We start from the raw sequence: 16872 nt of genomic DNA on the forward strand, positions 1-16872 counted from the left end.
ATCATAAAAGACCTGCAAACAAATTCCAACTTTTCTTATTTTTTCTTTTATTAGAAACTCGAATACTAGATCAGTGTGACAGTGACACACCTTCATAAATAGAGGTACAAGTTACCGTTGTCCTCTCTTTGGATATGACAACTGTACCGCTGGCATCACACCTTGCATCATTTCCAAAACCACCAAGATGGTGCACAGTGGAAAGAGAAAGGAGAAGAGGCTGGGCAAGGGGCCGAGTCTCCCTAAGGGATACATTCAAGTAGCAGGTGGGGTACCTTCAATGTTTAGCTTGCATAGAAGAGTGTAGGCTGGAGATGTGGACCTGCAGCCCACCTTCAAATTCCTTAGGAGGAATAGTTAAGACAAATACAGCAGATGGCGTGGAAGAGCACTGACAGCGATTTTATAACATATGTAATATCCAGAATGCCTTGCATTTGCCATGCACTAGTCAAAATCTCATCATCTGACTGTTGTGCCCACAATATTAGAAGCAATTTTTAGTGTCTTATAATTTAATTTGATTTGATCTATTTCATTTAAATCAACATTGTAACAGCTATTCTTATTTTTTTATTGACATAACTGTGACCAATATGACTGTCGATTTATTCCGCCCCATCCAGTCTCATACATATTAATGTCCTTGATGCAATATAATTTTTCACGTATTCATGATAGTATGTAAATATATGTAAAAGCCATAAAATGGAGCACAAAGCTGTATCAGGACTTGAAAATAAAATATAATTACTTATGTCCACACAACAAATAATGAATCTTTAATAAATATAATGCACAAAAAAAATTAAAGGACCACTTTTTAATCTGAGTATAGCATCAAGTCAGTGAAACTTGTGGGCTTTTGATCTGGTCAGTTAAGTAGCAGAGGGGCTTGTTCATCAGTTTCAGCTGCTTTGGTGCACTAGAGGGGCAACAATGAGATGACCTCCAAAACAGGAATAGTTTAACAGGTGGAGACCACTGACATTTTTCACTCCTCATCTGTTTTTTTCACTTTGCCTACAGTCAGTGTCACTACTGGTAGCATGAAGCGATATGTGGACACTGCAGAGGAGGCACAGGTAGTCTAACTTCTCCAGGATGGCACATCAATACGTGGCATTGCCAGAAGGTTTGCTGTGTCTCCCAGCACAGTCTCAACGGCGTGGAGGAGATTCCAGGAGACAGGCAGTGACTCTAGGAGAGCTGGACAGGGCCCCTCGTAGAAGGTCCTTAACCCATCAGCAGGACCCACCGGTATCTGCTCCTTTGGGCAATGAGGAACAGGATGAGCACTGCCAGAGCCTACAAAATGACCTCCAGCAGGCCACTGGTGTGAATGTCTCTGACCAAACAGTCAGAAACAGACTTCATGAGGGTGGCCTGAGGGCCCAACGTCTACTAGTAGGCCCTGTGCTCACTGCCCACCCGGCACTGTGGAGCTTAATTGACATTTGCCATAGAATACCAGAACTGGTAGGTCCATCACTGGCACCCTGTGCTTTTCACAGATGAGAGCAGGTTCACCCTGAGCACATGTGACAGACGTGAAAGGGTCTGGAGAAGGCACGGAGAACGTTATGCTGCCTGTAACATCGTTCAGCATGACCGGTTTGGTGGTGGGTCAGTGATGGTCTGGGGAGGCATATCCATGGAGGGACGCACAGACCTCTACAGGCTAGACAACCACACCTTGACTTCCATTAGGTATCGGGATGAAATCATTGGACCCATTGTCAGACCCTATGATGGTGCAGTGGCTCCTGGTGCACGACAATGCCTGGCCTCATGTGCCGAGATTATGGAGGAAGAAAGAATGGATACCATTGACTGGCCCCCACTGTGAAATGAAACAAATAAAAAAATCATTAACAGAAAATACAAAATAACATATAATAAAATAAATAAATTTAAAGAAACTGAAGTCAGGGACTGAGCCCTGCTCACATCATGATAGGCTTCTCCACTCACTTAAACTAGCCTGTCAGAGTTGGACATAAGATTAGATTAGCAATATACTTTATTAAGCTCCAAGGGGAGGATGCATACTGCAGCAAAAACAAAAAATACATAGATACTGACTCAAAGTACAATATCAAACATCCAATTCAATGAATATTGTGCTAAAATGACTGTAGTAGATTGAAGTTTCTACTATTTTCATTTGGCTTATTGCAGGAGTGAAGGATGGGGCGTCAGGTGGAAGCATTGAACTGCCTAATGGCAGCAGGTTAGAAAAGATCACCAGAGGCACTTCTTATTGCACCATGGAGGTGTGAGCTTGTGGCTTAAAGTACACCAAGAAAGCACCCTCTGCATGGGATGGGCAGAATTGTTCATATAGGTATCCACTTGTGTCACTATCCTCTGTTCCACAACAGCCTCAGAGGCTTTCCCGTGATGAAGCTGGCTTTTCTGATGTTCATTCATGCATTTTGCATTACCTGAACTGAAGGTGCTTCCCCAGGAGACCACCATATACAACAGCACATTGGCTACTATGGTCTGGTAAAACATTTCTGTTAGCTTGCTTCACACATCAAAAGGCCTGAGTAAAATACAGTCTGCCCTGGGCTGGCTTTCTTATATAGTGGCATTTTGTTCTCAGACCAGTCCAGTTTGCTGTTCAAATGAACGCTCAGATACTTAGATAAATAGATGATACTTTACCTGTCCCCAAGGAGAAATTAACATTTTACAGAAGCCCTCTATATATATATATATATATATATATATATATATACACACACACAGCGCATCCAGAAAGTATTCACAGCGGATCACTTTTTCCACATTTTGTTATGTTACAGCCTTGTTCTAAAATGGACTAAATTCATTTTTTTCGTCAGAATTCTACACAAAACACCCCATAATGACAACGTGAAAAAAGTTTACTTGAGATTTTTGCAAATTTATTAAAAATAAAAATCTCTATATATTAGGGGTTCCCCCCTGCTCGCTTCGCTCACCAACCCCCCCTGACCTGTGCTACGCGCCAGCCACTTCGTGTCTCTGCTGCTCGTGTTGTTAAGAGGGGGGCTGAACACACCCCAAGGAGACGCAGTTGCTCCTCCCAAACCCCCTCTTAAACGGTGATACAATGGTAAACAAATATATATTTTTTTTACCTCCTCTTTGCTCGATCAGCTGCTGGCTGGCATGCTGCTGCTGCCGTGCCGTGTGATCTGCATCTCGCGTGGTGCTTCAAACATTTAAAACCCTGCGCAGCAGCTGTCCTACTCTTTGTTTTTTATTTCCGGCAGGCATGGTTAAATCTTTTGGCACAAAGTCTTGTCTCGTGGGAAGTGAGTTTGTAATAATTTTTAGTTTATAATTGGAATAAAAATCTGAAAATGTAATAACATCTCATTAAAGATCTATAAATTCTGAAAAGAATGATACCAAACATATATATGTAGCTTTTAAAATAAGCCCCATTTAAAGTGTGACAAAAATGTGACATAAAAAGTCACATAAAATCGTTGCACTTTTAGGCTTAGGATTTTATATATACAGAGTAGATATACAGTATATACTACCTGTGTAAGCCTCAGTTGTAAAAAGCCATGGGTCCTAGAAACTATTTAAATCATTAGAAAAAAAAAACTTGTGTTATTAGTGGCTAAGCGAGTTTTCTGTTTCCTCGGAGGTGGAGCTCTTACTCTGACTCCATCTCTCACTTCCGGGCCAGACAGACACACACACACTTCCACGTGCGCTCCTCCACCTTCCGTTTGAGGATTCCCCAAAGATGCTCAATAGGGTTTAGGTCTGGAGACATGCTTGGCCAGTCCAGCACCATTAACATCAGTGTCTTTAGCAAGGCAGTGGTCATCTTGGAGGTGTGTTTGAGGTCGTTATCATGTTGGAATACTGCCCTGTGGCCCTGTTTCCGAAGGGAGGGGATCATGCTCTGCTTCAGTATGTCACAGTGAACTACAATGAACTGTAGCTCCCCAGTGCCGGCAGCACTCATGCAGCCCCAAACCATGACACTCCTGACACTCCCACCACCATGCTTGACTGTAGGCAAGACACACTTGTCTTTGTACTCCTCATCTGGTTGCCGCCACACACGCTTGACACCATCTGAACCAAATAAGTTTATCTTGGTCTCATCAGACCACAGGACATCCATGTCCCTTAGTCTGCTTGTCATCAGCAAACTGTTTGCGGGCTTTCTTGTGCATCATCTTTAGAAGAGGCTTCCTTCTGGGATGACAGCCATATGCAGACCAATTTGATGCAGTGTGCGGCGTATGGTCTGAGCACCGACAGGCTGACCCCACGAGCCCTTCAACCTCTGCAGCAATGCTGGCAGCACTCATACGTCTATTTTCAAAAGACAACCTCTGGATATGACGCTGAGCACATTCACTCAACTTCTTTGGTCAGCCATGGCGAGGCCTGTTCTGAGTGGAACCTGTCCTGTTAAACCGCCACCGTGCAGCATCTCAGCCTAGGCCATCTTTATGTAGAGCAACAATTCTTTTTTTCAGATCCTCAGAGAGTTCTTTGCCATGAGGTGCCATGTTGAACTTCCAGTGACCAGTATGAGAGAGTGTGAGAGCGATAACACCAAATTTAACACACCTGCTCCCCATTCACACCTGAGACCTTGTAACACTAACGAGTCACATGACACTGGGGAGGGAAAATGGCTAGTTGGGCACAATTTGGACATTTTTCACTTAGGGCTATACTCAATTTTGTTGCCAGCGGTTTAGACATTAATGGCTGTGTGTTGAGTTATTTTGAGGGGACAGCAAATTGACACTGTTATACAAGCTGTACACCGACTACTTTACATTGGATCAAAGTGTCTTATCTTCAGTGTTGTCCCATGAAAAGATACAATAAAATATTTACAAAAATATGAGGGGTGTACTCATTTTGTGAGATACTGTGTATATATATATATATATATAAACATAAAACAAGCAATAACCCCCTCAAACACACATAAGAATGTCTGACCAGGATAATAGAGAGCTGCTGCTGTGAATAACAGAGCTGTAGGTAGTAGTAAGAGATAAGATGAGGTCAGGCCTGTCCAGATGTACCACAGGTTTATATTGAAAGTCATTAACATTTGAGCAGAGCAGGTCCAGCTTGTAGTGTTCATGAATAAAATATGCTAACGGGAGTTTATTTCCTTGTTTGAATTCACCGGTATTCAGAATGATTCATCATTGAGATATTAGTAGTGAATCCACTTCTGTTGCTGAGACAGCCAGTGTGATGTAACTTATCTCCTTGGCCACTAACGTGGACTGGATCATGACTGGTCACAGAGGTTCCTGGACACGCCAGAAGTCCACCAGCAACTCTTCTGTCTTGTTAAAGCTCATTTGCAGGTGGGTCTCCCTGCACCGCCAGACAATGGCCTCCACCAGCCTCCTGTTTTCCAGTGCCCTTTAATTCAGGGCTGCACCTGGTTGTTGTTCTCCAAACCTTCTAGAGCCACATGTGTTTTTTTTCTGTTGTTGTGTGGTGGCCTAATACTTCAAATGCAGTCTTATTATGGCGTAGAATAGGCTAAAAATGGCATTCCTTGTTTTTTATGATGTGGCATTTTATTTCTCTTTATAATTGTTTCAACATGGACAATAAAACTGTTCCATACATAAACCCTTAGTTGCTTTTCAGAGCTTTCTTCTTGTAAGTCAGCATTGCACATCCTGTATTCATAATTAATGTTCAATTTACCTGCACGAAGCTCAAGTCAATGACAGTTAAATTTGATCGACAGCACAGCAAAGTCAGCAGCAGTACAGAAGGTACAGCAGAGGCTTTTATAAAAGGAACAGCAGGTCTTAAACTGAAGAGCAAGAAAATCTTCAAGTGAATGTTCAGGCTGATGGAGCATCACAGACAGATTTAGGGAGATTATTGTTCTAAACTGACTAGCGACAAAATGGAATGTTTTGTTCCTTTGGTGTGGGAAGCGCTCTATTGAATGTAACCTTGCAATTCATTTGCAGGAAATTAGGATTTCGGTGGAGTAATATTTTGGGGATATTTTTAATGTATATTTTGAATAAGGGTTTTAAAATTGCCAACGTATGCTTTAGTCCCTGAATACAAGGAAAGCATGCATAAAGAAGGAGATATTGGGAAAAAGTGCAGACCAAAAGGAGAATAGAAGAGGCAAGTACTCTGTGAGAGCCATCTTAAAACCCACATTTTTAAAGACATCATCCTTACTTCAGGTTTTTAATAGGTTCTGTTTTCACTTTAGGTTCATGGGTGCCAAAGCCTATCCAGCATGGATGGTACACCTGATCATACACACTTACACAAAGTTCATTAAAACCAAAGCACAGTTTTGCCAAGGCAGTCTTACAGATCTTTCTTTTTCTTGGGTGAGGGTTGAATTTTGGTTTGTTAAGTTTAACTTGATTGTATGGAATGTTGTTTGCTTCAAATCAATAAAAAGGCAGTATTAAAGATGTTGGTCATGTTAGGCTGATGTTCCTTTAGTTTTTTAACACCAAAAATGAGGACCTGTTCAACATTTCCATCTATAAGCTGCCAGTTCCAGTATGTGCAGGAAATCTGAAGTCCAACACAGTTTAGTATTTGTTTATTCAATTAAATACATGTGGCAGGTCTTTCTGGAATTGGAATAAATCTATACTAATAAAAGGCAAAGCCCTCACTCACTCACTCACTGACTCATCACTAATTCTCCAACTTTCCGTGTAGGTAGAAGGCTGAAATTTGGCAGGCTCATTCCTTACAGCTTACTTACAAAAGTTAAGCACGTTTCATTTCGAAATTCTACGCGTAACGGTCATAACTGAATCCTACTTACGTACATATATACGACCATAGCCTGCAGCTCGGTCACCGTGTGAGGCGGAGTTGCATCACCCATCACCACACCTCCCATGTAGTTGGTTGCCTGCCCATATAAGGCCGTCCGTCAGCAGCAATCCAATAGACACGCTGCTGCTATGAGGCGTTTGTCATGCCTAAGACGAGTACGATTTTCATGAGATACAAGTTTAGTGAGAAGATGCAGGGTATAAACGAGACTTTTGATCACTTTGTAACGGAGTTAAAATTGCTGGTGACGGACTGTGCTTATGCAAACGAAGATGAGATGGTCAGGGATAGAATAGTGTTTGGCACAAACTCAGCGAACGTGCGAGAGAAACTTTTAAGTGCCGGGTCTGAGCTAACATTAAATAAAGCCGTGGACATTGCAAGATCGTACGAGATAGCAAACCTTCGATGCATGTACTCCGAGCGGCTCACGTGAACTGACTGTGAACGCGGTACGCAGAGAACAAGCAAGAGCTCCAAAGAGCGCTGAACAAAAAACGCATTACACAATTGAGAAGGCAGCAAAAGAATATGAAGCGAGTGACGTATACAAGCATATTCATAAGTGCAGCTACTGCGGAAACAAAGCACACGGTGGAAAATGGAAAAAGTCAATGTCCAGCTGAAGGAAGACAGTGTAAAAAATGTGGTAAATTGAACCACTTCGCTAAAGTTTGCAGGACTGGGAAAGGTAAACCCGTGCATGCACTGTGTGATGTCTCAGATAAAGAGGAAGACAAGCTGTTTATTGATGCAGTAGGAAAGGATCAACCCTCTGAAGCTGAACAAGCCTTTGTAGACATATCAATAGGAAAGCACGGTGTAAAGATTAAGTTTAATTTAAGTTCATAGACACGCTGCCGCTAAATAGTCGCAGGCAAATCCACAACTTAATACCGGGAATGCCTGTTAAACTTCTTAGATTCACGAGTACCGATTTGGGTAGTGAACACCTCAATGAATAAAACCTGTTATCTTTACAACGGTTGACAAACACGGAATGTAACTTGAGCACAAAACGCCCCCCAAATACGAACCTGATTGAAAGAAATAATGATAATCAAATCCTTGATGACAGCAACACTCATAACAGTCACAAAACAAATACTGTATATTGACAGTCATGTTACGTTATTTTTAAAATGTTTAATTTTCTTTTTCATAACTTCTTTTAACACATTACTTCTCCGCTGCGAAGCGTGGGTATTTTGCTAGTATTTAATAAAAGACAGACGGGAGCCTGGGGAGATTAACACTTACTGTGGTGTTTTCTTGGAATCCATCTTCTCAAAACTGTATTCTTTTACTCACATTATACTGGAAACCAGTGCTTTTCAGTTTCATCCATCCATCCTTCCATTACAAGACACATCTATCCTTATATATAATTTGATGCTATCCGTATGTATGGTGTTCGCGTCAATACCTTGACTCAATACAAATTAGAACCATGACATGGGACTCTGCCTCTGTAGTTAGAACACAACGTGGCAAACACAGACGCAGTATTGCATGATTGGCTAAGAATGTTCGAATGCTTCAGTGACGCCGATGGACGGCCGAGTATAGTAAGTCGGTGTTGGTTCGAGCAGATAACAGTAAGTTCGGTTGGTTTTTGGAACGTTGGTTTGGTGGGGCGTACTTTCCAGGACTAACATCATCGACTGACTTAAACCCATCAACAGCTCTGAAACCATAAGTAATTTAGAACGTATCACCATTTTCTTGGTAGGTCGAAATCTATCTTTGGGCAGTTCAGTTTTGGCATCTGTCCTTCTGTCATCTAATGTCAGACAGAGTAATGATGGCTCAGTATTAACAACGGTCATTTTTTAAATTTTAGCCGATCTCAGATCTAAAATGACCACACCAACATACACTCACCTAAAGGATTATTAGGAACACCTGTTCAGTTTCTCATTAATGCAATTATCTAATCAACCAATCACATGGCAGTTGCTTCAATGCATTTAGGGGTGTGGTCCTGGTCAAGACAATCTCCTGAACTCCAAACTGAATGTCAGAATGGGAAAGAAAGGTGATTTAAGCAATTCTGAGTGTGGCATGGTTGTTGGTGCCAGACGGGCCGGTCTGAGTATTTCACAATCTGCTCAGTTACTGGGATTTTCACGCACAACCATTTCTAGGGTTTACAAAGAATGGTGTGAAAAGGGAAAAATATCCAGTATGCGGCAGTCCTGTGGGAAAATGCCTTGTTGATGCTAGAGGTCAGAGGAGAATGGGCCGACTGATTCAAGCTGATAGAAGAGCAACTTTGACTGAAATAACCACTCGTTACAACCGAGGTATGCAGCAAAGCATTTGTGAAGCCACAACACGCACAACCTTGAGGCGGATGGGCTACAACAGCAGAAGACCCCACCGGGTACCACTCATCTCCACTACAAATAGGAAAAAAAGGATACAGTTTGCACGAGCTCACCAGAATTGGACAGTTGAAGACTGGAAAAATGTTACCTGGTCTGATGAGTCTCGATTTCTGTTGAGACATTCAAATGGTAGAGTCAGAATTTGGCGTAAACAGAATGAGAACATGGATCCATCATGCCTTGTTACCACTGTGCAGGCTGGTGGTGGTGGTGTAATGGTGTGGGGGATGTTTTCTTGGCACACTTTAGGCCTCTTAGTGCCAATTGGGCATCGTTTAAATGCCACGGGCTACCTGAGCATTGTTTCTGACCATGTCCATCCCTTCATGACCACCATGTACCCATCCTCTGATGGCTACTTCCAGCAGGATAATGCACCATGTCACAAAGCTCGAATCATTTCAAATTGGTTTCTTGAACATGACAATGAGTTCACTGTACTAAAATGGCCCCCACAGTCACCAGATCTCAACCCAATAGAGCATCTTTGGGATGTGGTGGAACGGGAGCTTCGTGCCCTGGATGTGCATCCCACAAATCTCCATCAACTGCAAGATGCTATCCTATCAATATGGGCCAACATTTCTAAAGAATGCTTTCAGCACCTTGTTGAATCAATGCCACGTAGAATTAAGGCAGTTCTGAAGGCGAAAGGGGGTCAAACACCGTATTAGTATGGTGTTCCTAATAATCCTTTAGGTGAGTGTAATTATTACTCCGACTCTGATTAGAGTCGTATAATACGGTTTGTTTTGACAATTTGTTTGCCGGAAAAAATCAAATGAGGTGCGCCGAAGAGCTGAGTTCACGTCTCGCAGCCCCGTTTAAACAGAAAGCTCTTCATTACATCGGCCGAAAAGGTCTATTTTAAGCACAAATGAGTGCCATGATAACAAAATCATTTCAAGGACTTAACAAAACAAATAATTCTTTGCAGAGAAAGTATGGATTTCACAAACGTAGATTTTGTAGCCCGATTCGATCAGGCTCCCAGTTGCTAGTTATATAATAAAACGCTAAGATCTGTATGTGATGACCTTCTGATGATGATGATGATGATGATGATATATTTTATTAATCCCTGAGGTGAAATTGTCTTTTCGCATGACTTTTGGAGGTCAGAGTGCGGGGTGAGCCATTGTATAGCACCAGTGGAACAGTTTTCAAGTTAAGGGCTTTGCTCAAGGGCCCAACGGAGTAATCTGAATCAGATACCAGTGCAGATCCTTAGCTACTTTGTAAAGAAAAATGAACTGCTTGCAAGTTACTAAGGGTTAAAAAACTGGCAAAACTGTTTTGCTATAACGGCAGGTTATTCATACAGGCGTCTGTCATAAGACCGGGTGCAGTAAGCTGACCAAGGACAATTTCCTTTTTAGGAACTCGTCTGTTAGACACAGGAAAGATGACTTTTCCTTCTTTAGGGCCTCATCTGCAATGTACATAAAACAGAAACGGTTAGCCGATTCATGCAATGTAAGATGAAATTCTTAGATAAACATATTATGCTTATTATTATTAGCGGGGTGGGATATTAAAAGTCAATCGAAAAAGGAGAACTTTGCTCTTCTGCCTTGCAACGTAGAATCCATGTACTCATCTGTGACTGGATGAATGCAGATTTATTGAACTATTCCTGTCTTCCTTGGAGGTTACTTCCACACTACCAGGCTACCTAATTGAGCGATTTAAATGGTCAGTTTGGCTTTAGTGACATGTTCGAAAGAGGAAGTGTCAGTGTGAGACACATGAGGAGGAAGTGTAAAGGCATATGAGGTAGGCTGAGACCACCTCCTTCAAAGGCGGCAAGTATAAAACCAGATAGGAGGTGAGAAAGGGACATCAAAAATAATGACAGGGTCTGAAAGCAAGCTTTACGTTCATCACACACAAATACAGCAGAAACGTGCTGAAGGTCCATGTAGAACGAGAGATAGCAAATATTTTTCAGTTATTTTATTGCCTGTCTTTGACAGGTGGCGTGGCTGGTTTAATACAATTCACGTTAGATAGAAACCGACCCTGGACAGTGTCATAAGAATGAGTCATAGACATCATAAAGGTTTGGAGCAGCCACCCGTACTTTGTTTCCTGACTGCAAAAAGTTGGTTTGAAACAATCATGATGTGCATAGCACAGAGTCCAAAACAGAACTGACTGGCCTTGGCCGTTTTAAGCAAGAATAGGGGAAATTATTCTGGCGCCAGAACCAGAAGTGATGTCATCATTGGTCCCAGAAAAGGAAGTGATGTCATCATGACCAGAAGTGACATCCTTGTTGGCGCCAGAAAACCGGAAGTGACATTTTCACCGTTGGAACCGAAAGTGATGTCATCGGTGGTGTTGGAATCAAGCAGGATTTCCTGGGAATGGGTTGAAAGAGACTGAGCGAGACAGTAAGCACACTCCGCCGTCCCCTGGTCTGGGGTAGAATTACTATTATATAGGCCCTTTAGCTGTTTCCCATGCGCATGTGTGTGACAACCAGATGCCATTCCATTCCAGGGCACAGTCACATTCACTGGCCATCTGGACCAGTAGACCCAGTATATGTCTTTGAACTGAGGGGAAAAAAGGAAGAATGCGCAGGCCGCACACAGAGTGTGAGGTAGCCATACTTATCACTGCATCACTTTTCAGATTCATCGACAACTTTTGGTAACTTTGTAACTAGTTTTTGACAAGTCAAGTCAGTTTGCATCAAATCAGGTTCATCATAATCAAGCCTGGCAGGTTTCTCCTGGAAGGTAAAGTTGAAAGTCACAGCTTTCCCCCCTGGGATAATAAAACTTTGCCTAACCTAACCTTTATAAGACTGTATAGTTTTATAGGGTCATTATTGTCTTGTGTACAGAATACAATGGAATTCTTAGTTGCATTTGAAGAAGCCCCCATTTGCATCGTGTACCCCCTGTGTTTTTTTCTGTGTCTGAGGAGAAAATGTCTTGACATTTCAGAGTATGTGCAAGAGCCACAACAAGGTCAACCATCCTGCAGCAGCATCTTGTGACATTCATCACTGTACATTACACAGATTAAAAATATAATTTGAAAAGCATTCATTTCCATGGTATATAAAATGGTCCACCTCTTTGAGGTATTTAAAAATGTTTTAAGAATGAAAAGTCTTCCTAATATTATTGTTCATTACCCCTTGGGGCTTATTTTGCTGGCAGCAAGTCTTATTGCATTAAGAGCCAGGAGTCATTCCAGGTGAGTGTCTGCCAACACTGCCCGGTGGGATCGTATGATTTTTGCTTTTGTTTTTTAGGCAGAGAAATTTCGTCTGTCTGGGGATTCCCTTTTGAAACCAAAGTCCTCATGCCTTCTTACAGAATTTATGTTAGACTCAGGTGTCGGCTTTAACTGGACCATGATGAGCCAGTTCATTGTCCTGCCCAAAGACAGAGCTGCTTTTTCACGTTTATCTCCCTGACCTGCCTGTACTTGGCACTATTAAGTTACCTGCCCTGCTCCTTAGTGTAGACAGTCTAAGAAGAGTAGAATAAAGCTTTAGGTCATTCCACGTGTTATCGCTTGGGTCACCACAGATTCCATGACACTCTCCACATTCACAAGCTACACTTCATTTTCAATTTTTTTACAGTTTCTCCTTGGCCTCTAAAAATAATTGACAGTTTGTTTTGGTGGTTTTAAAGGTTAGGGTATCTGGTTGCCACATTGGTATTTCAATCTGATGCATTTTTAATTGCGTCCTGCTGCTGCACCATCTTGTTTTTGTCATAGCCCTTGCTACCTTGAGCACCCGTATTTAAGAACGTGTTCACGGATTGCTGAAAGACGTCTCCCAGATGTCACAGTGAGTGTTGTATTGTGTAGGGTCTTATAGTGACTCTTCCCTCCTTTATACTCTTAATAAAATGTCTAAAATTCCATCCACTTACCTGTCCGTGATCAGGTACTTTAGGACGACGTCCTTTCCCCTTCCCTTCTACATCTGTAACCTCAGGAAATTAGACAGAGTAAAGAAATAGGTAGAAGTTACAAATTTAATTATGTATTATTAATAAATATGCCCAAAAACATTAATGAAGACAAATACAATGTGAATGTTCGCAAACCATACCCTTATAGCCTAAGTAGCAGTGCATCTTGCATCCATAGGTGGCTCTTGGCTTATCTTCAGTCTTGCTTGCTTTGCTACCACAAGGCCTTTTTGTGGAGTATTGAAACAGGTCACATTCCTGTCTTAATATGGCTGCTGCTATTGAGTTGTCTTCATCATGGTCTGCTCTACATGGCTTGATGGTGAGAGAACAGAGCTAAAGGGAACGAGACCAACTTTATACCATTCTTACCACAGAACACTGACCAATGAGAAACCAAATTCAAAACCAAATCATAAACAGCCATACTTTAGACCAATAGAATTAGTTTAGCTGTCTTTTCTGGGCCATCTACCAATGAAAGCACTCGGGTTCAAGTCCTACCCCACTTGCTTTGTTTAGTCAGTTTATGGCCTTCCTAGTGAAAAATTAGCGAAACTTTTTTTGTTTGCACAGGAAACTAAGTACAGTGGAACCTCAGGTCACAAACGTCTCGGACCACGTACAAATCGGGTCACGACCAAAACGTTCGCCAAACTTTTGCATCTGTTCACGACCACACACTCGGGTGACGAACAAGTCAGTTTCCCTTCCGGTTCGTACACGCCGATGATTTCCGCACGTGTTCAGTCCCTCCCTGTACATTGTTCTCAGTCAGACGTGCGTGCATTCGCTGTAAACTTTTTGCGCTCTATTTCGTGTGCTTTTGCATTAATTTTGCAATTCACCATGGCCTCTAAGCAAGTGAAGAGTGGTAGTGTTGGTGAGAAGAAAGGCTCGAAAAAAACTGAAATCGAATTAAAGAAAGAAATCATTGAAACGTATGAGCGTGGCGTTCGTGCTACTGATATTGCCGCCGAGTACAAGAAGTCAAAATCTACAATTTCGACTATTCTAAAGCAGAAAGAGGCCATTAGAGCAGCTGGTGTTACAAAAGGAGTTACAGTGTTAACCAAGCAGAGGCCTCAAGTGCTGGAAGAGGTGGAAAATCTGTCGCTAGTGTGGTTGAACGAGAAGCAACTTGCAGGGGATAGCGTAAGTGAGGCGATGTTATGCGAGAATGCCAGGAAGATTCACGGCGATTTGCTGCAAGGTTAGTTTTCTTGGTTGTTTATGGTTAGTTTTTGTATAAATTAAGGATTTTTCAAATTTTCATTTTTTTCCCTGTGCTTAAAACTCATTTAAAAAGTGTTTACAGTGAGCGGTTCGTAAGGCTGTAGCGTCAACTCTGTTGTTCAAGGTTTTCTCAGTGTTATTCAAAGTTTTTACATTTAGTTTACTATTACACTGTGCATTCTATGGTATAATGAACTATTTTTGTGCTTAAAAATCTTTAAATTAATATATTTACATATAGCTCATACGGTCTGGAATGCATTAATTGTATTTACATGCAATCCTATGGGGGAAATTAGTTCGGGTCACGACCAAATCGGGTTGCGACCAGAGGTTTGGAACGAATTACGGTCGTGACCAGAGGTTCCACTGTATTTGTGAAACCAATTTTTTAAAAAACTGTAATTTGTGCCCTCTTATGTACAGTACATTTATTGAATGCTTTATGTAAACACCTATAATTGATGTTTGATGTAGATATTTTTTTTCTTTCTTAACAAATTTGTTGGTAATTTACTAGCCAGTTGTGTGTGTGTTATTTTAGTCTAACTAAATATAGCAGGTCCTCCTAGAGACGGATAAAATTAACGTTGGACTTTAAGAAGCACACCCTAAATTGTAAAGAGAGGATGCATGTAGTCCGTGACTAGAAAACTCCTGTAGTGCCGTGGGGCCTTAAGTGGTCTTCTTCCACTCAGTAAGACATTCCCAATTCCTTTAACTTACTGAGGTAGTGTACTGGTGCTGTTAGACTCTTTCTTTTTCCATTAAGAACCTCAGCAGTGCCCACTGGGATATTCAGATATATTTAAATGTTCTCCTGGCCTCCTAGCTCCCAGTCTGTACCTTCATTAAGTTTATTCCATCGTTGTCAGAGGCCTTTTTGGTGGGTTTTTATCTATGTAAGACAAAGGGTGTAACACCTTAAGGAATTAAAGCCTTTTGTTTGCAGTTGCATTGAGTGAAATCCTTATAATGAAAGCATTGAAGGTATTCACAAGGCAAAGCAGAGAGCATCAGACAGAAGCTCCGATATCTCCATGTGAGGCCAAGTGAGTCCCCTAGCCAATGCCATTTACTGCATATGCATACTTAACCCAAAAACTCCTGTACCACAGCCGGACTTGCTTATTTTTGCAGACTTTTCACCAATGAACGTACTGTTTTCTTATAAATAATGTAGCTCGCTAGAAAATTGGGTTGGCTATTCACAGCACCACAGTCACTTGTAATGCCCAGTGTGTACAGCAGGTGTCACTGGTGTGCAGTCCATGCTGATGAGAGCTGCGCTCTTCAGATCTGTGCAGGCATCCTTGGCAGAGCTTAACTATTCTGTGTAGATAGGCTTACAAGTATATGTGCATTTCAGTTACATGTGTGCAGCCCACGTAGCCTGCTCAAGTAAAATAATGTTATTTGCAGGTCCACTTTATTCAATTTAGGGACATAGGGTGTCTGGAACCTATCCCAGCCACATCTGGTGCACAGCAGCCCTGAATGATGCACCAGTCCATTGCGTTGGCAATTCATGGGCAAAGCCACACTCATATGGGGCTAATTTAAAAATGCAAATCAGCTGGACTTTGGGAATGTGGGAAGGAAAACATGACAATCCCATTCAAACCCAGGAAGCTGTTCCTGTGAGGCAGAACTACTTTATCCATCTATCTATCTATCTATCTATCTATCTATCTATCTATCTATCTATCTATCTATCTATCTATCTATCTATCTATCTATCTATCTATCTATCTATCTATCGTGCCTTTCATATTCTATCTATCTATCTATCTATCTATCTATCTATCTATCTATCTATCTATCTATCTATCTATCTATCTATCTATCTATCTATCTATCTATCTACTATAATAAGTGCCCAAACAAAATATATAATGCGACTGTAATGTAGTCAATGTTAATTACACACTAGCACATGTGCTCCTTTGTCTTGTTTGCTGCTAGTGTACGTGCAGGTTTGACACAGAGACAAACATTAAACTCCACAGTATGTTATGTCCTTGTGGTTCATGTGTGGCCTTAAAGGACAGAATGAAACTTGAGCTGGCAGTGAAAGTACCCTAAATCAGTAGTGCATTTTAGGACCTCAAACCAGTATAACTGGACTATTCTAGCTAAAGGCCCACCATAGAAAACCAAGCTTGCTTCAGCGCTGATCACGTCCATCCTCGTTTTTCCACGGCAGTTTGGTGATCACGTGTTAACTTTCAGGCCATGACTAATGCTGCCCACCCTCTCCTGAGGAACTTGTAGTCAGTGGTGGCCATAGGGTTAGGCTTAGGATCACGGTTAGCCCTAGCCCTAACCCTAACCCTAGATGAGATGACACAACAACAACAACAACATTTATTTACATAGCACATTTTCGTACAAATGATGGAGCTCAAAGTGGTTTACAGGATGAAGAAAGAGAAAAAATACAAAATAAATAAGAATTAAAATTA

Source organism: Polypterus senegalus, chromosome 17, assembly GCF_016835505.1.
Source record: "Polypterus senegalus isolate Bchr_013 chromosome 17, ASM1683550v1, whole genome shotgun sequence".
NCBI classification, from domain to species: domain Eukaryota; kingdom Metazoa; phylum Chordata; class Cladistia; order Polypteriformes; family Polypteridae; genus Polypterus; species Polypterus senegalus.